At 53.2% G+C, this 18,991-nt stretch overlaps 19 non-coding genes and 1 pseudogene across 19 annotated transcripts; all 20 read left to right on the forward strand.

The window, feature by feature from the left end:
- Positions 1–4,475: 4,475 nt before the first annotated feature.
- Positions 4,476–4,650, forward strand: LOC119885338 (annotated as a pseudogene).
- A 969-nt stretch (positions 4,651–5,619) lies between these two features.
- On the forward strand, positions 5,620–5,732 carry LOC119885353. Its single transcript, XR_005441313.1, has one exon. It is a non-coding gene; the product is annotated as a U5 spliceosomal RNA (small nuclear RNA).
- A 183-nt stretch (positions 5,733–5,915) lies between these two features.
- Positions 5,916–6,107, forward strand: LOC119885356. Its single transcript, XR_005441316.1, has one exon. It is a non-coding gene; the product is annotated as a U2 spliceosomal RNA (small nuclear RNA).
- A 969-nt stretch (positions 6,108–7,076) lies between these two features.
- Positions 7,077–7,189, forward strand: LOC119885354. Its single transcript, XR_005441314.1, has one exon. It is a non-coding gene; the product is annotated as a U5 spliceosomal RNA (small nuclear RNA).
- A 183-nt stretch (positions 7,190–7,372) lies between these two features.
- On the forward strand, positions 7,373–7,564 carry LOC119885303. Its single transcript, XR_005441271.1, has one exon. It is a non-coding gene; the product is annotated as a U2 spliceosomal RNA (small nuclear RNA).
- Positions 7,565–8,533: 969 nt separating this feature from the next.
- Positions 8,534–8,646, forward strand: LOC119885355. The gene has a single exon (XR_005441315.1). It is a non-coding gene; the product is annotated as a U5 spliceosomal RNA (small nuclear RNA).
- Positions 8,647–8,829: 183 nt separating this feature from the next.
- LOC119885313 lies at positions 8,830–9,021 on the forward strand. Its single transcript, XR_005441280.1, has one exon. It is a non-coding gene; the product is annotated as a U2 spliceosomal RNA (small nuclear RNA).
- Positions 9,022–9,990: 969 nt separating this feature from the next.
- On the forward strand, positions 9,991–10,103 carry LOC119885357. The gene has a single exon (XR_005441317.1). It is a non-coding gene; the product is annotated as a U5 spliceosomal RNA (small nuclear RNA).
- Positions 10,104–10,286: 183 nt separating this feature from the next.
- On the forward strand, positions 10,287–10,478 carry LOC119885314. The gene has a single exon (XR_005441281.1). It is a non-coding gene; the product is annotated as a U2 spliceosomal RNA (small nuclear RNA).
- Positions 10,479–11,447: 969 nt separating this feature from the next.
- Positions 11,448–11,560, forward strand: LOC119885358. Its single transcript, XR_005441318.1, has one exon. It is a non-coding gene; the product is annotated as a U5 spliceosomal RNA (small nuclear RNA).
- Positions 11,561–11,743: 183 nt separating this feature from the next.
- LOC119885315 lies at positions 11,744–11,935 on the forward strand. Its single transcript, XR_005441282.1, has one exon. It is a non-coding gene; the product is annotated as a U2 spliceosomal RNA (small nuclear RNA).
- A 969-nt stretch (positions 11,936–12,904) lies between these two features.
- LOC119885359 lies at positions 12,905–13,017 on the forward strand. The gene has a single exon (XR_005441319.1). It is a non-coding gene; the product is annotated as a U5 spliceosomal RNA (small nuclear RNA).
- A 183-nt stretch (positions 13,018–13,200) lies between these two features.
- LOC119885316 lies at positions 13,201–13,392 on the forward strand. Its single transcript, XR_005441283.1, has one exon. It is a non-coding gene; the product is annotated as a U2 spliceosomal RNA (small nuclear RNA).
- A 969-nt stretch (positions 13,393–14,361) lies between these two features.
- LOC119885360 lies at positions 14,362–14,474 on the forward strand. Its single transcript, XR_005441320.1, has one exon. It is a non-coding gene; the product is annotated as a U5 spliceosomal RNA (small nuclear RNA).
- Positions 14,475–14,657: 183 nt separating this feature from the next.
- Positions 14,658–14,849, forward strand: LOC119885317. Its single transcript, XR_005441284.1, has one exon. It is a non-coding gene; the product is annotated as a U2 spliceosomal RNA (small nuclear RNA).
- A 969-nt stretch (positions 14,850–15,818) lies between these two features.
- LOC119885361 lies at positions 15,819–15,931 on the forward strand. The gene has a single exon (XR_005441321.1). It is a non-coding gene; the product is annotated as a U5 spliceosomal RNA (small nuclear RNA).
- Positions 15,932–16,114: 183 nt separating this feature from the next.
- LOC119885318 lies at positions 16,115–16,306 on the forward strand. The gene has a single exon (XR_005441285.1). It is a non-coding gene; the product is annotated as a U2 spliceosomal RNA (small nuclear RNA).
- Positions 16,307–17,275: 969 nt separating this feature from the next.
- LOC119885298 lies at positions 17,276–17,388 on the forward strand. Its single transcript, XR_005441266.1, has one exon. It is a non-coding gene; the product is annotated as a U5 spliceosomal RNA (small nuclear RNA).
- A 183-nt stretch (positions 17,389–17,571) lies between these two features.
- LOC119885319 lies at positions 17,572–17,763 on the forward strand. Its single transcript, XR_005441286.1, has one exon. It is a non-coding gene; the product is annotated as a U2 spliceosomal RNA (small nuclear RNA).
- Positions 17,764–18,732: 969 nt separating this feature from the next.
- Positions 18,733–18,845, forward strand: LOC119885299. Its single transcript, XR_005441267.1, has one exon. It is a non-coding gene; the product is annotated as a U5 spliceosomal RNA (small nuclear RNA).
- The last annotated feature ends 146 nt before the right edge of the window (positions 18,846–18,991 follow it).

Raw genomic sequence — 18,991 nt, forward strand, 5'->3', positions numbered from 1 at the left:
CCTAAGTCGTTTGCCAACAAATTAAAGGCAGCAAAGCAAACACAAAATGGCGGACAAGACGAAGCAGTTAGAGAGCTAATTGAAGAGGCTGGGCTGGAGAATTCAAATCTCCCGCCAAATCCTGTGATTGGAGGAGAAGGACCAGTAGAGGCGGGAGAAGGGGAGGGGCCTGCAGCTGCCCCACAAGTGGAGAACAGGGAGAAGCAGTGGCAGTGCAGGCAGAAGGCGGAGCTAGCTCAGTGACTGGCTCAGAACAAAAATTTGGCCAGTCACAGAGTGATAGCGAGGATGTCCCCCTCCCCAATGCCCAGCCGGCCAAGAGACTAATTTCAGAATTGTCTTCTGAGTCTCCTGGAGCCTCGGAAAAGAGGGGAAGAGCTGAGAGCTACTCAGACAGTTCATCTGTGGAGGAGCCCAGAGTCTTCCCCTCCAATTCGCCTAATGAAGTCTCTTTTTTAACTATAGCTCTGCAATCAACCCCTAAGGACTCAAAGCTCAATGCAACCCTGCGTCAGAGGCCAACTCCTAGAGTCCGAAAGGGAAATGGAGCTCAACCCCGTCATCTCTCACCCATGAGAATGAAGGAAGAGCTCCATTCACAAGAAATCCACTAACTGCTGTTTTTTAAACATTTGAAATCCCCCTTTTTTTTTTTTAGTCTTTTAAGATGTCATACCTGCAAATTTTAACCATACTCATGACACTCACCTTCTCAACTATCAATGTGAGGAGTGTGAAGTCGAGAGTTAGAGCCCAGATTGTTTTATCCTTTCTTAACTCTTTTAAGTCTGACGTGTTTTTAATACAGGAATGCGGCCTACCATTTTTAAAACACTACAGAGAATGGGAGGAGTTATGGCCACAAACGTCGATATGGAGCGGCTCAAATGAAAACAAAAATGATGGAGTGGCCATTTTAATAAAAAACCCTCTAGTCTTGGTGAAGGGCAGCACTGTGGTGAGAGATGGTCGGGCACTTTTAACACACTTGACTTTTATGGGGAAGGATTTTAACGTCTTAAATATTTATGGCTTTAATGACAAGAACGACAGGTATGACCTTTTAGAAGACCTGCAGCCCCACATGCTAGGCAGGGCACCTTTAGTTGTAGGGGGGGATTTTAATTGTATTTTAAGCAGGAACGATAGGAGAAGAATAGGGGACGATTTTAAAGTGGACAAGACTTCAGTTTTACTTCAAAGCATATGCAGTGATTTTAGACTTGTGGACTGTTTTAAAACCATGCATCCCAGAGAGGAGGGCTTCACCTGGTTCAGTAGTGATGGCACCCGAGCCTCTCGCATAGACTACATTTTATCACGTGATTGCCCACCAACCGATGCTAGATTGGAACCTGTTTTCTTTTCTGATCACGCAATTCTTTCCTGCACCCTTTCACTCTCTTCCGGTGTGACGGCAGGAAGTGGTCTGTGGAAGCTCAATTGCTCCCTGTTAGAAGACAGGGAGCTAGTTAGGCTGTACAGGGAGCAATACCGAGAGTGGCAGACCCTTCAAGACTTTTACGATACACGTGCACAGTGGTGGGAAATGGTGAAGGGAAAGACAAAGACGTTTTACAGACAGGCAGGGAAAAGAAAGAAAAAGAGGGACAACAGACGCATGTTGGGACTGCAGAAACGGCTTCAGAGGTATTTTAAACTAATCCAACATGGAATGGATTTTAATGAAGAGATAAAACAAATTAAAACAGAGATGTCGGTTTTAGCAGAAATTAATAGCAAAGGTGTGATTTTAAGAAGCAAGGAAAGGGAAATGGAGGAAGGAGAGAAGTGCACAAGATATTTTTTTAAGAAAATCGTAAATAAAGGGGGGGCCATGTTGAGACTTAAAAAAGAAAACGGGTGCACAGCTGACACAACAGAGGAAATCAAAGAAACTGTCGAACATTTTTACCGTGAACTGTACGCATACAAAACTGTTAACGGGGACACCATGACGAAGTTTTAAAATCCATTGACCAAGCAACAAACGACAACGTGCTTTTAACCCAAGATTTTACGATACCGGAATTAAACAAATGCATCAAATCTTTTAAGACAGGGAAGTCGCCGGGAGAAGACGGGCTTCCCTTGGAATTTTATCTGACATTTTGGGACATTTTAGCACCAGACTTGCTTGCTGTTTTTATGGATTTTGAACAAATGGACCGACTTCCTGACAGCTTTAGAGTAGGGATAGTGACTCTCCTTCACAAAGACAAAGACAAGACGGACTTGAAAAATTGGAGACCTATCACACTCTTAAATTTTGACTGTAAACTTTTTAGTAAACTTTAGCCTCACGCATGTCCTTGTTTTTAGAAGACCTGATTCACCCGGATCAAGCCTGTGCCGTCCCGGGGAGGAAGATCACCGACAGCCTCGTACTGATCCGAGATACCATCTGTTACGCGAGAGACAGAAACATTCGGCTAGTAGTCCTGAATTTAGATTTTGAGAAAGCCTTTGATCGGGTCTCGCACCAGTACCTTTTCCAGGTACTGCAAAAAATGGGGTTCCCGAGAAGGTTTATAGCCTGGGTGGGACTGCTGTACCGGGAGATCAACAGCAAATTCATTGTTAACGGGCATCTGACAAGAGCAGTGGATATAAACTGCGGTGCGGTCCCAGGGAGCGGGGGACTCGAGACAAAATGTATTTTATATATGGACGACATCAACATTTTATGCACTGACCTTTTATCTGTCAACAGGACGCTGGACTTGACTGACTGGTTCGGACAGGCCTCTGGGTCAAAGCTGAACAGAAGCAAGACCCAAGCCCATTTTTATGGACCGTGGACAGCGACTGAGACGACAGGACTCCCCCTGACTGTGACCCAGACTGACCAAAAAATACTTGGGATCAGGTTTGATAGGGAGGGGGAGGGGAAAACAATTGGGCAGACATAGTAGGGAAAGTCAGGCAGAGACTAGGGTACTGGACACTTAGAGGACTGACTTTAGAAGGAAAGGTTTTAATCATCAAAGCAGTGATTTTACCTTTGCTTTTACTCATCAGTTCTGTTTTTATCCCGCCTAGGAGAGTGATCTTAGACCTGGAACGAGCCATCTTTTATTTTTTGTGGGGCTCCAAGTGGGAAAGACTGAGACGAAGCGTGATGAAGAAGCCAAAGGAGAAAGGAGGAAAAGGAGTGCCAGACCTGCACTTGTTCCTAGGAAGCAGATACACAGCACTACACATCGCAACCGCCACAGCCCCATCCAGAAACCCCAAGACCGCAGCAATGACACGGTTCTGGATGGGGTCCTACCTCAGAAAACTTAAGATCTTACCCACAAGTCTCAAAGTACCAGTGTCTTTTAACCTGCCACCAGCCTATGCTTTTATCCAGTCATTTTTAAGGCATTTTAACCTTGAGCAGGAGGAGTTGCAGGTTTTAACCACTCACCGCTCTCTCATTTCTGTTGTGCAGGAGCGGGAACCAGTGAGTCCAGTGCGCGGGCTTGCATTCGGCGAGCCCTCAACAGTTTGGCGCAACGTGAACCATCCAGCTCTTCCAAACAGACTCCGGGACCTGTCATGGATGGTGGCTCATGAGATCCTCCCAGTCAGGTCCGTAATGCACTCCCGGGGCATGTCGGCGCACTCAACTTGCCCCCGACCAGGTTGTGGCGCGCCTGAGTCGGTAAGGCATCTGCTCTGGGAGTGCAGCGCTGCCGTAGAACAGTGGGCAACGGCCGGCTCCTTGCAATTCCCGTACTTGCCAGCAAGGGAGGTCCTCACACCACAGCTGGTGCTGTACGGGGTGAGCCAAGGAAATCAGATACCAGCACGTACATTTGCCAAACAGTGGCTCACCCTAGCCGCCATCAAAGACGCCATATGGACCTCCAGAAACTTGCTGGCAAGAAAGCACATGCAGATCCCCCCGTGGCTGTGATCCGGATGGCCGCAGCAACGGTCCAAACGGCCAGAGCTGCAGGCGGCGGGCCTAGGACACAGCCACAAAGAAGAATCGCCTCTGTGCCCATTCGGACGGAGGAGCCGGAGCCACACAAGGAAAGTTCAAGGCAGCGGCGGCCTGACCCTCCGGGTGAGGTTGGTGGGAAGGAGCTACAGGGTGAGGGTCTCCTCTGAGCGCCTGGACAAGATCCCGAGAGACCAAATCTGTTTGGGGGAGCTGAATGAGTTCCCCTTTGATAGGGACTCACTACACTCCTGCACAACAGTGGACTTGGAGAAGAGCTTTTATTATCCATTTATTTTTTGTGAGTTTTATTTTAACAAATGCACTCCGCTTTGAAGACATTTTAACAGAGACACTCACTGACATGGACAAGCTGAAAACCATTTTATACCTTTAATTTATGACGTTATCTGTAATGCATTTTAAACACTTTTTTTAAATGTTGTTTTACAGAGAACATTTATCTATTTATTGACGTGTTGTATTTTAAAAGGTAACTTGGAATTGACATATTATGAATCATGTTTGAATTGAGTGTCAATAAAATTTTTCTCAAAAGAAAAAATCTGTTCTTATCAGTTTAATATCTGATATGTCCCCTATAAGGGGGCAACATATTAAATGGATTTTTAGCACCGGGAGCTGAGACGAGGGGCTTGCTCCGTCCACTCCACGCATCGACCCGGTATTGCAGTGCCTCCGGGGGCGGTGCACCCTTCTCCTGCCTTGTGTAAAACCAAAATACTGACCCAAACGCAGAGGTTCGTCGCTCTGCCGGACGCCGGCCCGAAAAAGGCGCCAGTCGAGGGGGGGCGGCCAGCTGAAGCCTCGAAGAAGGCAGCGAGATTTGCACTTTATGATTGGCAGACGACGAGGGGATATTTGGGACCGGCATGGCTGTTAAATGTGCCCTGCACTTCCCCTCCCTTTCTCCCACTCGTCATCGAGAGCCCGAGTATTTCGGATGCTCGGTAGCCTGTGTCCAAAAGCCAGGCCTTCATTTCTCCGATTGGATAGAGCCTCTCAGAAGGTGGGGAGGGGACACTGCGGCGCCTCCGTAGGCCCGGCACGGTTGGCCAACACGGTGGAGGAACCGCAGCGTAGAAAGGATACAAGAAACTAAAACACCTCAAATGAAGCAAGAAAACCTGCTACAACTGCTAAATCGGTGAATAAAACACACTTACCTTCTCGTCTTTGGTCTGGTCAAGGTGGCAGTCCGGCAGAGGACAGGTAGGCAGTCCTCGGGACCAATGAATTCCTTGTTGCAAAAGTTTTTCAGCTACGGCAAAGTTGAAATTTTATTCACAAGGAATGAGGTGAATCTCCTCCCAGAAAAGCTGGTGACACAAAACGAAGCCCCAAACCGGCAAAGGTTTTAACCAGAAAGAGGAGGCCATTGCAGTCTTGGCCAAAAGGCCGAGAAGCGATCGGCCACATTTCCCCTCCCTTTCTCTCACTCGTCATCGAGAGGCTACAAGAGCCCGAGTCGTTCGGTAGCCTCTGTCCAAAAGCCAGGCCTTCGTCTCTCCGCAGCCCGATTGGATAGAGCCTGCCATGACCTGGGGAGGGGTAGGGGAACGGGCGTGGCCTGGTACTTGGGACTCGAGAGGCAGAGTGAGGCTTACCGTGAGGGTAGTGGCCGGGACGACTAGGCTCGTCGGCGGCTCTGGAGGAGGGGCCCGTACTTACTCGGGTTTCTCTTCATAACGTACAAGTCTTTCGCCTTTTACTAAAGACTTCCGTGGAGAGGGACGCCAATGAGTTAAAACTATTTTTGGCAGGCTCTGCCGTGTGGCCGAGCCTCGTGCGTTTGTGAAAAGGAAATAAAACGCCGCCCCCGGCAAGGTTGAGCGGTGCGACGAGGCGCGCTCGGGAGGAGGTGCTGAGACTCAGCCGTTGTTATGCGCAGTTGAAACCACTGCGCCACGGCAGGGGGAGAACTGCTCCGGGAGGTGGGCGCTGGAAGCAACCAGCGGGGGTTATCGCTTCTCGGCCTTTTGGCTAAGATCAAGTGTAGTATCTGTTCTTATCAGTTTAATATCTGATATGTCCCCTATAAGGGGGCAACATATTAAATGGATTTTTAGCACCGGGAGCTGAGACGAGGGGCTTGCTCCGTCCACTCCACGCATCGACCCGGTATTGCAGTGCCTCCGGGGGCGGTGCACCCTTCTCCTGCCTTGTGTAAAACCAAAATACTGACCCAAACGCAGAGGTTCGTCGCTCTGCCGGACGCCGGCCCGAAAAAGGCGCCAGTCGAGGGGGGGCGGCCAGCTGAAGCCTCGAAGAAGGCAGCGAGATTTGCACTTTATGATTGGCAGACGACGAGGGGATATTTGGGACCGGCATGGCTGTTAAATGTGCCCTGCACTTCCCCTCCCTTTCTCCCACTCGTCATCGAGAGCCCGAGTATTTCGGATGCTCGGTAGCCTGTGTCCAAAAGCCAGGCCTTCATTTCTCCGATTGGATAGAGCCTCTCAGAAGGTGGGGAGGGGACACTGCGGCGCCTCCGTAGGCCCGGCACGGTTGGCCAACACGGTGGAGGAACCGCAGCGTAGAAAGGATACAAGAAACTAAAACACCTCAAATGAAGCAAGAAAACCTGCTACAACTGCTAAATCGGTGAATAAAACACACTTACCTTCTCGTCTTTGGTCTGGTCAAGGTGGCAGTCCGGCAGAGGACAGGTAGGCAGTCCTCGGGACCAATGAATTCCTTGTTGCAAAAGTTTTTCAGCTACGGCAAAGTTGAAATTTTATTCACAAGGAATGAGGTGAATCTCCTCCCAGAAAAGCTGGTGACACAAAACGAAGCCCCAAACCGGCAAAGGTTTTAACCAGAAAGAGGAGGCCATTGCAGTCTTGGCCAAAAGGCCGAGAAGCGATCGGCCACATTTCCCCTCCCTTTCTCTCACTCGTCATCGAGAGGCTACAAGAGCCCGAGTCGTTCGGTAGCCTCTGTCCAAAAGCCAGGCCTTCGTCTCTCCGCAGCCCGATTGGATAGAGCCTGCCATGACCTGGGGAGGGGTAGGGGAACGGGCGTGGCCTGGTACTTGGGACTCGAGAGGCAGAGTGAGGCTTACCGTGAGGGTAGTGGCCGGGACGACTAGGCTCGTCGGCGGCTCTGGAGGAGGGGCCCGTACTTACTCGGGTTTCTCTTCATAACGTACAAGTCTTTCGCCTTTTACTAAAGACTTCCGTGGAGAGGGACGCCAATGAGTTAAAACTATTTTTGGCAGGCTCTGCCGTGTGGCCGAGCCTCGTGCGTTTGTGAAAAGGAAATAAAACGCCGCCCCCGGCAAGGTTGAGCGGTGCGACGAGGCGCGCTCGGGAGGAGGTGCTGAGACTCAGCCGTTGTTATGCGCAGTTGAAACCACTGCGCCACGGCAGGGGGAGAACTGCTCCGGGAGGTGGGCGCTGGAAGCAACCAGCGGGGGTTATCGCTTCTCGGCCTTTTGGCTAAGATCAAGTGTAGTATCTGTTCTTATCAGTTTAATATCTGATATGTCCCCTATAAGGGGGCAACATATTAAATGGATTTTTAGCACCGGGAGCTGAGACGAGGGGCTTGCTCCGTCCACTCCACGCATCGACCCGGTATTGCAGTGCCTCCGGGGGCGGTGCACCCTTCTCCTGCCTTGTGTAAAACCAAAATACTGACCCAAACGCAGAGGTTCGTCGCTCTGCCGGACGCCGGCCCGAAAAAGGCGCCAGTCGAGGGGGGGCGGCCAGCTGAAGCCTCGAAGAAGGCAGCGAGATTTGCACTTTATGATTGGCAGACGACGAGGGGATATTTGGGACCGGCATGGCTGTTAAATGTGCCCTGCACTTCCCCTCCCTTTCTCCCACTCGTCATCGAGAGCCCGAGTATTTCGGATGCTCGGTAGCCTGTGTCCAAAAGCCAGGCCTTCATTTCTCCGATTGGATAGAGCCTCTCAGAAGGTGGGGAGGGGACACTGCGGCGCCTCCGTAGGCCCGGCACGGTTGGCCAACACGGTGGAGGAACCGCAGCGTAGAAAGGATACAAGAAACTAAAACACCTCAAATGAAGCAAGAAAACCTGCTACAACTGCTAAATCGGTGAATAAAACACACTTACCTTCTCGTCTTTGGTCTGGTCAAGGTGGCAGTCCGGCAGAGGACAGGTAGGCAGTCCTCGGGACCAATGAATTCCTTGTTGCAAAAGTTTTTCAGCTACGGCAAAGTTGAAATTTTATTCACAAGGAATGAGGTGAATCTCCTCCCAGAAAAGCTGGTGACACAAAACGAAGCCCCAAACCGGCAAAGGTTTTAACCAGAAAGAGGAGGCCATTGCAGTCTTGGCCAAAAGGCCGAGAAGCGATCGGCCACATTTCCCCTCCCTTTCTCTCACTCGTCATCGAGAGGCTACAAGAGCCCGAGTCGTTCGGTAGCCTCTGTCCAAAAGCCAGGCCTTCGTCTCTCCGCAGCCCGATTGGATAGAGCCTGCCATGACCTGGGGAGGGGTAGGGGAACGGGCGTGGCCTGGTACTTGGGACTCGAGAGGCAGAGTGAGGCTTACCGTGAGGGTAGTGGCCGGGACGACTAGGCTCGTCGGCGGCTCTGGAGGAGGGGCCCGTACTTACTCGGGTTTCTCTTCATAACGTACAAGTCTTTCGCCTTTTACTAAAGACTTCCGTGGAGAGGGACGCCAATGAGTTAAAACTATTTTTGGCAGGCTCTGCCGTGTGGCCGAGCCTCGTGCGTTTGTGAAAAGGAAATAAAACGCCGCCCCCGGCAAGGTTGAGCGGTGCGACGAGGCGCGCTCGGGAGGAGGTGCTGAGACTCAGCCGTTGTTATGCGCAGTTGAAACCACTGCGCCACGGCAGGGGGAGAACTGCTCCGGGAGGTGGGCGCTGGAAGCAACCAGCGGGGGTTATCGCTTCTCGGCCTTTTGGCTAAGATCAAGTGTAGTATCTGTTCTTATCAGTTTAATATCTGATATGTCCCCTATAAGGGGGCAACATATTAAATGGATTTTTAGCACCGGGAGCTGAGACGAGGGGCTTGCTCCGTCCACTCCACGCATCGACCCGGTATTGCAGTGCCTCCGGGGGCGGTGCACCCTTCTCCTGCCTTGTGTAAAACCAAAATACTGACCCAAACGCAGAGGTTCGTCGCTCTGCCGGACGCCGGCCCGAAAAAGGCGCCAGTCGAGGGGGGGCGGCCAGCTGAAGCCTCGAAGAAGGCAGCGAGATTTGCACTTTATGATTGGCAGACGACGAGGGGATATTTGGGACCGGCATGGCTGTTAAATGTGCCCTGCACTTCCCCTCCCTTTCTCCCACTCGTCATCGAGAGCCCGAGTATTTCGGATGCTCGGTAGCCTGTGTCCAAAAGCCAGGCCTTCATTTCTCCGATTGGATAGAGCCTCTCAGAAGGTGGGGAGGGGACACTGCGGCGCCTCCGTAGGCCCGGCACGGTTGGCCAACACGGTGGAGGAACCGCAGCGTAGAAAGGATACAAGAAACTAAAACACCTCAAATGAAGCAAGAAAACCTGCTACAACTGCTAAATCGGTGAATAAAACACACTTACCTTCTCGTCTTTGGTCTGGTCAAGGTGGCAGTCCGGCAGAGGACAGGTAGGCAGTCCTCGGGACCAATGAATTCCTTGTTGCAAAAGTTTTTCAGCTACGGCAAAGTTGAAATTTTATTCACAAGGAATGAGGTGAATCTCCTCCCAGAAAAGCTGGTGACACAAAACGAAGCCCCAAACCGGCAAAGGTTTTAACCAGAAAGAGGAGGCCATTGCAGTCTTGGCCAAAAGGCCGAGAAGCGATCGGCCACATTTCCCCTCCCTTTCTCTCACTCGTCATCGAGAGGCTACAAGAGCCCGAGTCGTTCGGTAGCCTCTGTCCAAAAGCCAGGCCTTCGTCTCTCCGCAGCCCGATTGGATAGAGCCTGCCATGACCTGGGGAGGGGTAGGGGAACGGGCGTGGCCTGGTACTTGGGACTCGAGAGGCAGAGTGAGGCTTACCGTGAGGGTAGTGGCCGGGACGACTAGGCTCGTCGGCGGCTCTGGAGGAGGGGCCCGTACTTACTCGGGTTTCTCTTCATAACGTACAAGTCTTTCGCCTTTTACTAAAGACTTCCGTGGAGAGGGACGCCAATGAGTTAAAACTATTTTTGGCAGGCTCTGCCGTGTGGCCGAGCCTCGTGCGTTTGTGAAAAGGAAATAAAACGCCGCCCCCGGCAAGGTTGAGCGGTGCGACGAGGCGCGCTCGGGAGGAGGTGCTGAGACTCAGCCGTTGTTATGCGCAGTTGAAACCACTGCGCCACGGCAGGGGGAGAACTGCTCCGGGAGGTGGGCGCTGGAAGCAACCAGCGGGGGTTATCGCTTCTCGGCCTTTTGGCTAAGATCAAGTGTAGTATCTGTTCTTATCAGTTTAATATCTGATATGTCCCCTATAAGGGGGCAACATATTAAATGGATTTTTAGCACCGGGAGCTGAGACGAGGGGCTTGCTCCGTCCACTCCACGCATCGACCCGGTATTGCAGTGCCTCCGGGGGCGGTGCACCCTTCTCCTGCCTTGTGTAAAACCAAAATACTGACCCAAACGCAGAGGTTCGTCGCTCTGCCGGACGCCGGCCCGAAAAAGGCGCCAGTCGAGGGGGGGCGGCCAGCTGAAGCCTCGAAGAAGGCAGCGAGATTTGCACTTTATGATTGGCAGACGACGAGGGGATATTTGGGACCGGCATGGCTGTTAAATGTGCCCTGCACTTCCCCTCCCTTTCTCCCACTCGTCATCGAGAGCCCGAGTATTTCGGATGCTCGGTAGCCTGTGTCCAAAAGCCAGGCCTTCATTTCTCCGATTGGATAGAGCCTCTCAGAAGGTGGGGAGGGGACACTGCGGCGCCTCCGTAGGCCCGGCACGGTTGGCCAACACGGTGGAGGAACCGCAGCGTAGAAAGGATACAAGAAACTAAAACACCTCAAATGAAGCAAGAAAACCTGCTACAACTGCTAAATCGGTGAATAAAACACACTTACCTTCTCGTCTTTGGTCTGGTCAAGGTGGCAGTCCGGCAGAGGACAGGTAGGCAGTCCTCGGGACCAATGAATTCCTTGTTGCAAAAGTTTTTCAGCTACGGCAAAGTTGAAATTTTATTCACAAGGAATGAGGTGAATCTCCTCCCAGAAAAGCTGGTGACACAAAACGAAGCCCCAAACCGGCAAAGGTTTTAACCAGAAAGAGGAGGCCATTGCAGTCTTGGCCAAAAGGCCGAGAAGCGATCGGCCACATTTCCCCTCCCTTTCTCTCACTCGTCATCGAGAGGCTACAAGAGCCCGAGTCGTTCGGTAGCCTCTGTCCAAAAGCCAGGCCTTCGTCTCTCCGCAGCCCGATTGGATAGAGCCTGCCATGACCTGGGGAGGGGTAGGGGAACGGGCGTGGCCTGGTACTTGGGACTCGAGAGGCAGAGTGAGGCTTACCGTGAGGGTAGTGGCCGGGACGACTAGGCTCGTCGGCGGCTCTGGAGGAGGGGCCCGTACTTACTCGGGTTTCTCTTCATAACGTACAAGTCTTTCGCCTTTTACTAAAGACTTCCGTGGAGAGGGACGCCAATGAGTTAAAACTATTTTTGGCAGGCTCTGCCGTGTGGCCGAGCCTCGTGCGTTTGTGAAAAGGAAATAAAACGCCGCCCCCGGCAAGGTTGAGCGGTGCGACGAGGCGCGCTCGGGAGGAGGTGCTGAGACTCAGCCGTTGTTATGCGCAGTTGAAACCACTGCGCCACGGCAGGGGGAGAACTGCTCCGGGAGGTGGGCGCTGGAAGCAACCAGCGGGGGTTATCGCTTCTCGGCCTTTTGGCTAAGATCAAGTGTAGTATCTGTTCTTATCAGTTTAATATCTGATATGTCCCCTATAAGGGGGCAACATATTAAATGGATTTTTAGCACCGGGAGCTGAGACGAGGGGCTTGCTCCGTCCACTCCACGCATCGACCCGGTATTGCAGTGCCTCCGGGGGCGGTGCACCCTTCTCCTGCCTTGTGTAAAACCAAAATACTGACCCAAACGCAGAGGTTCGTCGCTCTGCCGGACGCCGGCCCGAAAAAGGCGCCAGTCGAGGGGGGGCGGCCAGCTGAAGCCTCGAAGAAGGCAGCGAGATTTGCACTTTATGATTGGCAGACGACGAGGGGATATTTGGGACCGGCATGGCTGTTAAATGTGCCCTGCACTTCCCCTCCCTTTCTCCCACTCGTCATCGAGAGCCCGAGTATTTCGGATGCTCGGTAGCCTGTGTCCAAAAGCCAGGCCTTCATTTCTCCGATTGGATAGAGCCTCTCAGAAGGTGGGGAGGGGACACTGCGGCGCCTCCGTAGGCCCGGCACGGTTGGCCAACACGGTGGAGGAACCGCAGCGTAGAAAGGATACAAGAAACTAAAACACCTCAAATGAAGCAAGAAAACCTGCTACAACTGCTAAATCGGTGAATAAAACACACTTACCTTCTCGTCTTTGGTCTGGTCAAGGTGGCAGTCCGGCAGAGGACAGGTAGGCAGTCCTCGGGACCAATGAATTCCTTGTTGCAAAAGTTTTTCAGCTACGGCAAAGTTGAAATTTTATTCACAAGGAATGAGGTGAATCTCCTCCCAGAAAAGCTGGTGACACAAAACGAAGCCCCAAACCGGCAAAGGTTTTAACCAGAAAGAGGAGGCCATTGCAGTCTTGGCCAAAAGGCCGAGAAGCGATCGGCCACATTTCCCCTCCCTTTCTCTCACTCGTCATCGAGAGGCTACAAGAGCCCGAGTCGTTCGGTAGCCTCTGTCCAAAAGCCAGGCCTTCGTCTCTCCGCAGCCCGATTGGATAGAGCCTGCCATGACCTGGGGAGGGGTAGGGGAACGGGCGTGGCCTGGTACTTGGGACTCGAGAGGCAGAGTGAGGCTTACCGTGAGGGTAGTGGCCGGGACGACTAGGCTCGTCGGCGGCTCTGGAGGAGGGGCCCGTACTTACTCGGGTTTCTCTTCATAACGTACAAGTCTTTCGCCTTTTACTAAAGACTTCCGTGGAGAGGGACGCCAATGAGTTAAAACTATTTTTGGCAGGCTCTGCCGTGTGGCCGAGCCTCGTGCGTTTGTGAAAAGGAAATAAAACGCCGCCCCCGGCAAGGTTGAGCGGTGCGACGAGGCGCGCTCGGGAGGAGGTGCTGAGACTCAGCCGTTGTTATGCGCAGTTGAAACCACTGCGCCACGGCAGGGGGAGAACTGCTCCGGGAGGTGGGCGCTGGAAGCAACCAGCGGGGGTTATCGCTTCTCGGCCTTTTGGCTAAGATCAAGTGTAGTATCTGTTCTTATCAGTTTAATATCTGATATGTCCCCTATAAGGGGGCAACATATTAAATGGATTTTTAGCACCGGGAGCTGAGACGAGGGGCTTGCTCCGTCCACTCCACGCATCGACCCGGTATTGCAGTGCCTCCGGGGGCGGTGCACCCTTCTCCTGCCTTGTGTAAAACCAAAATACTGACCCAAACGCAGAGGTTCGTCGCTCTGCCGGACGCCGGCCCGAAAAAGGCGCCAGTCGAGGGGGGGCGGCCAGCTGAAGCCTCGAAGAAGGCAGCGAGATTTGCACTTTATGATTGGCAGACGACGAGGGGATATTTGGGACCGGCATGGCTGTTAAATGTGCCCTGCACTTCCCCTCCCTTTCTCCCACTCGTCATCGAGAGCCCGAGTATTTCGGATGCTCGGTAGCCTGTGTCCAAAAGCCAGGCCTTCATTTCTCCGATTGGATAGAGCCTCTCAGAAGGTGGGGAGGGGACACTGCGGCGCCTCCGTAGGCCCGGCACGGTTGGCCAACACGGTGGAGGAACCGCAGCGTAGAAAGGATACAAGAAACTAAAACACCTCAAATGAAGCAAGAAAACCTGCTACAACTGCTAAATCGGTGAATAAAACACACTTACCTTCTCGTCTTTGGTCTGGTCAAGGTGGCAGTCCGGCAGAGGACAGGTAGGCAGTCCTCGGGACCAATGAATTCCTTGTTGCAAAAGTTTTTCAGCTACGGCAAAGTTGAAATTTTATTCACAAGGAATGAGGTGAATCTCCTCCCAGAAAAGCTGGTGACACAAAACGAAGCCCCAAACCGGCAAAGGTTTTAACCAGAAAGAGGAGGCCATTGCAGTCTTGGCCAAAAGGCCGAGAAGCGATCGGCCACATTTCCCCTCCCTTTCTCTCACTCGTCATCGAGAGGCTACAAGAGCCCGAGTCGTTCGGTAGCCTCTGTCCAAAAGCCAGGCCTTCGTCTCTCCGCAGCCCGATTGGATAGAGCCTGCCATGACCTGGGGAGGGGTAGGGGAACGGGCGTGGCCTGGTACTTGGGACTCGAGAGGCAGAGTGAGGCTTACCGTGAGGGTAGTGGCCGGGACGACTAGGCTCGTCGGCGGCTCTGGAGGAGGGGCCCGTACTTACTCGGGTTTCTCTTCATAACGTACAAGTCTTTCGCCTTTTACTAAAGACTTCCGTGGAGAGGGACGCCAATGAGTTAAAACTATTTTTGGCAGGCTCTGCCGTGTGGCCGAGCCTCGTGCGTTTGTGAAAAGGAAATAAAACGCCGCCCCCGGCAAGGTTGAGCGGTGCGACGAGGCGCGCTCGGGAGGAGGTGCTGAGACTCAGCCGTTGTTATGCGCAGTTGAAACCACTGCGCCACGGCAGGGGGAGAACTGCTCCGGGAGGTGGGCGCTGGAAGCAACCAGCGGGGGTTATCGCTTCTCGGCCTTTTGGCTAAGATCAAGTGTAGTATCTGTTCTTATCAGTTTAATATCTGATATGTCCCCTATAAGGGGGCAACATATTAAATGGATTTTTAGCACCGGGAGCTGAGACGAGGGGCTTGCTCCGTCCACTCCACGCATCGACCCGGTATTGCAGTGCCTCCGGGGGCGGTGCACCCTTCTCCTGCCTTGTGTAAAACCAAAATACTGACCCAAACGCAGAGGTTCGTCGCTCTGCCGGACGCCGGCCCGAAAAAGGCGCCAGTCGAGGGGGGGCGGCCAGCTGAAGCCTCGAAGAAGGCAGCGAGATTTGCACTTTATGATTGGCAGACGACGAGGGGATATTTGGGACCGGCATGGCTGTTAAATGTGCCCTGCACTTCCCCTCCCTTTCTCCCACTCGTCATCGAGAGCCCGAGTATTTCGGATGCTCGGTAGCCTGTGTCCAAAAGCCAGGCCTTCATTTCTCCGATTGGATAGAGCCTCTCAGAAGGTGGGGAGGGGACACTGCGGCGCCTCCGTAGGCCCGGCACGGTTGGCCAACACGGTGGAGGAACCGCAGCGTAGAAAGGATACAAGAAACTAAAACACCTCAAATGAAGCAAGAAAACCTGCTACAACTGCTAAATCGGTGAATAAAACACACTTACCTTCTCGTCTTTGGTCTGGTCAAGGTGGCAGTCCGGCAGAGGACAGGTAGGCAGTCCTCGGGACCAATGAATTCCTTGTTGCAAAAGTTTTTCAGCTACGGCAAAGTTGAAATTTTATTCACAAGGAATGAGGTGAATCTCCTCCCAGAAAAGCTGGTGACACAAAACGAAGCCCCAAACCGGCAAAGGTTTTAACCAGAAAGAGGAGGCCATTGCAGTCTTGGCCAAAAGGCCGAGAAGCGATCGGCCACATTTCCCCTCCCTTTCTCTCACTCGTCATCGAGAGGCTACAAGAGCCCGAGTCGTTCGGTAGCCTCTGTCCAAAAGCCAGGCCTTCGTCTCTCCGCAGCCCGATTGGATAGAGCCTGCCATGACCTGGGGAGGGGTAGGGGAACGGGCGTGGCCTGGTACTTGGGACTCGAGAGGCAGAGTGAGGCTTACCGTGAGGGTAGTGGCCGGGACGACTAGGCTCGTCGGCGGCTCTGGAGGAGGGGCCCGTACTTACTCGGGTTTCTCTTCATAACGTACAAGTCTTTCGCCTTTTACTAAAGACTTCCGTGGAGAGGGACGCCAATGAGTTAAAACTATTTTTGGCAGGCTCTGCCGTGTGGCCGAGCCTCGTGCGTTTGTGAAAAGGAAATAAAACGCCGCCCCCGGCAAGGTTGAGCGGTGCGACGAGGCGCGCTCGGGAGGAGGTGCTGAGACTCAGCCGTTGTTATGCGCAGTTGAAACCACTGCGCCACGGCAGGGGGAGAACTGCTCCGGGAGGTGGGCGCTGGAAGCAACCAGCGGGGGTTATCGCTTCTCGGCCTTTTGGCTAAGATCAAGTGTAGTATCTGTTCTTATCAGTTTAATATCTGATATGTCCCCTATAAGGGGGCAACATATTAAATGGATTTTTAGCACCGGGAGCTGAGACGAGGGGCTTGCTCCGTCCACTCCACGCATCGACCCGGTATTGCAGTGCCTCCGGGGGCGGTGCACCCTTCTCCTGCCTTGTGTAAAACCAAAATACTGACCCAAACGCAGAGGTTCGTCGCTCTGCCGGACGCCGGCCCGAAAAAGGCGCCAGTCGAGGGGGGGCGGCCAGCTGAAGCCTCGAAGAAGGCAGCGAGATTTGCACTTTATGATTGGCAGACGACGAGGGGATATTTGGGACCGGCATGGCTGTTAAATGTGCCCTGCACTTCCCCTCCCTTTCTCCCACTCGTCATCGAGAGCCCGAGTATTTCGGATGCTCGGTAGCCTGTGTCCAAAAGCCAGGCCTTCATTTCTCCGATTGGATAGAGCCTCTCAGAAGGTGGGGAGGGGACACTGCGGCGCCTCCGTAGGCCCGGCACGGTTGGCCAACACGGTGGAGGAACCGCAGCGTAGAAAGGATACAAGAAACTAAAACACCTCAAATGAAGCAAGAAAACCTGCTACAACTGCTAAATCGGTGAATAAAACACACTTACCTTCTCGTCTTTGGTCTGGTCAAGGTGGCAGTCCGGCAGAGGACAGGTAGGCAGTCCTCGGGACCAATGAATTCCTTGTTGCAAAAGTTTTTCAGCTACGGCAAAGTTGAAATTTTATTCACAAGGAATGAGGTGAATCTCCTCCCAGAAAAGCTGGTGACACAAAACGAAGCCCCAAACCGGCAAAGGTTTTAACCAGAAAGAGGAGGCCATTGCAGTCTTGGCCAAAAGGCCGAGAAGCGATCGGCCACATTTCCCCTCCCTTTCTCTCACTCGTCATCGAGAGGCTACAAGAGCCCGAGTCGTTCGGTAGCCTCTGTCCAAAAGCCAGGCCTTCGTCTCTCCGCAGCCCGATTGGATAGAGCCTGCCATGACCTGGGGAGGGGTAGGGGAACGGGCGTGGCCTGGTACTTGGGACTCGAGAGGCAGAGTGAGGCTTACCGTGAGGGTAGTGGCCGGGACGACTAGGCTCGTCGGCGGCTCTGGAGGAGGGGCCCGTACTTACTCGGGTTTCTCTTCATAACGTACAAGTCTTTCGCCTTTTACTAAAGACTTCCGTGGAGAGGGACGCCAATGAGTTAAAACTATTTTTGGCAGGCTCTGCCGTGTGGCCGAGCCTCGTGCGTTTGTGAAAAGGAAATAAAACGCCGCCCCCGGCAAGGTTGAGCGGTGCGACGAGGCGCGCTCGGGAGGAGGTGCTGAGACTCAGCCGTTGTTATGCGCAGTTGAAACCACTGCGCCACGGCAGGGGGAGAACTGCTCCGGGAGGTGGGCGCTGGAAGCAACCAGCGGGGGTTATCGCTTCTCGGCCTTTTGGCTAAGATCAAGTGTAGTATCTGTTCTTATCAGTTTAATATCTGATATGTCCCCTATAAGGGGGCAACATATTAAATGGATTTTTAGCACCGGGAGCTGAGACGAGGGGCTTGCTCCGTCCACTCCACGCATCGACCCGGTATTGCAGTGCCTCCGGGGGCGGTGCACCCTTCTCCTGCCTTGTGTAAAACCAAAATACTGACCCAAACGCAGAGGTTCGTCGCTCTGCCGGACGCCGGCCCGAAAAAGGCGCCAGTCGAGGGGGGGCGGCCAGCTGAAGCCTCGAAGAAGGCAGCGAGATTTGCACTTTATGATTGGCAGACGACGAGGGGATATTTGGGACCGGCATGGCTGTTAAATGTGCCCTGCACTTCCCCTCCCTTTCTCCCACTCGTCATCGAGAGCCCGAGTATTTCGGATGCTCGGTAGCCTGTGTCCAAAAGCCAGGCCTTCATTTCTCCGATTGGATAGAGCCTCTCAGAAGGTGGGGAGGGGACACTGCGGCGCCTCCGTAGGCCCGGCACGGTTGGCCAACACGGTGGAGGAACCGCAGCGTAGAAAGGATACAAGAAACTAAAACACCTCAAATGAAGCAAGAAAACCTGCTACAACTGCTAAATCGGTGAATAAAACACACTTACCTTCTCGTCTTTGGTCTGGTCAAGGTGGCAGTCCGGCAGAGGACAGGTAGGCAGTCCTCGGGACCAATGAATTCCTTGTTGCAAAAGTTTTTCAGCTACGGCAAAGTTGAAATTTTATTCACAAGGAATGAGGTGAATCTCCTCCCAGAAAAGCTGGTGACACAAAACGAAGCCCCAAACCGGCAAAGGTTTTAACCAGAAAGAGGAGGCCATTGCAGTCTTGGCCAAAAGGCCGAGAAGCGATCGGCCACATTTCCCCTCCCTTTCTCTCACTCGTCATCGAGAGGCTACAAGAGCCCGAGTCGTTCGGTAGCCTCTGTCCAAAAGCCAGGCCTTCGTCTCTCCGCAGCCCGATTGGATAGAGCCTGCCATGACCTGGGGAGGGGTAGGGGAACGGGCGTGGCCTGGTACTTGGGACTCGAGAGGCAGAGTGAGGCTTACCGTGAGGGTAGTGGCCGGGACGACTAGGCTCGTCGGCGGCTCTGGAGGAGGGGCCCGTACTTACTCGGGTTTCTCTTCATAACGTACAAGTCTTTCGCCTTTTACTAAAGACTTCCGTGGAGAGGGACGCCAATGAGTTAAAACTATTTTTGGCAGGCTCTGCCGTGTGGCCGAGCCTCGTGCGTTTGTGAAAAGGAAATAAAACGCCGCCCCCGGCAAGGTTGAGCGGTGCGACGAGGCGCGCTCGGGAGGAGGTGCTGAGACTCAGCCGTTGTTATGCGCAGTTGAAACCACTGCGCCACGGCAGGGGGAGAACTGC

This window comes from Micropterus salmoides, unplaced genomic scaffold, assembly GCF_014851395.1.
Source record: "Micropterus salmoides isolate LMB-PRFRI ecotype aquatic unplaced genomic scaffold, ASM1485139v1 Ms_hic_scaffold_3973, whole genome shotgun sequence".
NCBI classification, from domain to species: Eukaryota; Metazoa; Chordata; class Actinopteri; order Centrarchiformes; family Centrarchidae; genus Micropterus; species Micropterus salmoides.